We start from the raw sequence: 2,058 nt of genomic DNA, 5'->3' as shown, positions 1-2,058 counted from the left end.
TCGATATTTAAATATCGATCTTATCAAGTGGCCAGCATGGGAATAAATACCATACAAAGGTAATAATTATTAAAAACAATAAATAAGGGTATCTGAGAGATACCACCATGCCGAAATAGCAGTCAAGACCCCGACTCCAAAAACCACCTTATATGTTTATATCACGCCATGAGATAAGACAGAGACAAAATAAACTAGCAAAAAAGAATTTACTGGATAATTCAAGATCCTGGATTTCTGGATTTGCTTCCAATAAGCTCTGCCTTCGTCAGTTGAATATGCCAGATAGGTACATAAATACAAATATATATACAGAACACACGTTATACCCAGATATACGAACGTCCTTACATACATATATATGCACGTATATACAAGACCAGTCCAAATTGCCCGCCAACCACCTCACAACATCTTAGGTGGTTTTTGGAGTCAGGGTCTTGACTGCTATTTCGGCATGGTGGTATCTCTCAGATACCCTTATTTATTGTTTTATATATATATATATATATATATATATACATACTTACGTACATACAAGGGGAGCTTTAAAGGCCTGGTTGGAGGCAACCCTTTGGAAGTCTTTTACAGGGCTTAGAAAAACTGAAGAACCACTGCAATAAGTATGTGAGTATAAGAGGGAATATGTTGAATAAAATCATAATTGACTGATCCTCCTGTATTTTCTGTTACCCAAAGCCAGGAATTTTTCAGCAGTTCCTCGTGTGTGTATATCTCATCTTTCATGTCTTCTGTGATAACCAGATTAGCAGCTTTACAATCTGTGGTTCCTGACGCGGCATATTAGGCTAATATTTGCATAAAATCCACAGTCTCAGTAGGACCATGTAATAGTAGAATTAGAACCCGGTGAGACTTTTGCTTTCCGTGTTGCTCTCCTCTCTTTAGTTCTCTAATCAGTTCTGATTCCGAGTGCTGTATTCCAGAGTACTTGGCTATAGGCCACAGTGAACTATCACGAGCAAGATGTTCCCATGAAGGCTGTTCTAAGTTATACTTTTACAGATATAAATATAAATACGATTGAAAACCGCATATGTTCTGAAGAGGGAGAAAAAACTGAGAGTAGCCTAGAAATTAAAAGGTGAAAAACCCATTTATGGTTGTTTGAGCATTTTGGAAAGAACAATAAACGGGGATAAGCGCGATCAGATTTTCAACTCACTATAATATATATGTAAGACATTATCGGATTTATATTTAGTACGGAAAATGGTCAGCGTCATTATAGTCTGTCTCTTTCTCTCTGTCTCAACTGAATAACATTTTTCACTGAGGAGGGCTTATAAAACCAGAACATGGACATGGCTTTGAACAACTGGCTTTCACCAGCAAATCCACATCAATCCGCATCATCTACATGGTTAAATTTCAACCAAGTGATCTGACTGGAGTTATCTTCTGTGCCTTCTTGTTTATATTTTTAACACCCTTGTAGGAAGTTTTTGTCCGCTAATCGCTTGGAGACTTCATTTGATCAACATTTTCAAACTCAGTATATTGGCCCTAATATGACCGCTGAAATCTACAAATTTTTTTCATTCTCTCTTTGTTTATTTTCTCTTATTACTTTCTGTTGAAGAGCGTAGGCTCGAAACGTAAAAAAAAACTTTTCATTTTTCCCGAGTGTCAAACAAATACACTTGCTTGTTTTTCATACACCTGTATTCGTCTTTTGTTTTTCTGTAAATTTCAGCTCTATATAATTTCTTTCTCTCTCCCTCTCCCTATGTCTCTGTCTCTGTCTCTGTCTGTCTGTCTGTCTGTCTCTCTCTCTATCTCCCTCTCTCTCTCTCTCTCTCTCTCTCTCTCTCTCTGTATATATATATATATATATATATATATATATATATACAAAGTAAGATAGGGGTTATGAGTGTAACCCACTATGGGATATCAGTTATCCAATATAATGCTGGTGAAGTACCCAAAAGGCATATACATAAATACTTATAATTAGAATGCAATTAGTTCATTTATTGTATTAGATGTGCGAAGGTAAAATATTTTACCTCAAATTCATAATACAAATAAGAA

The sequence above is a fragment of the Octopus sinensis genome, linkage group LG14 (assembly GCF_006345805.1).
Source record: "Octopus sinensis linkage group LG14, ASM634580v1, whole genome shotgun sequence".
Classification (NCBI taxonomy): Eukaryota; Metazoa; Mollusca; class Cephalopoda; order Octopoda; family Octopodidae; genus Octopus; species Octopus sinensis.
The sequence above is the reverse complement of the archived record's forward strand: the minus strand, read 5'-3'. Positions refer to the sequence as shown.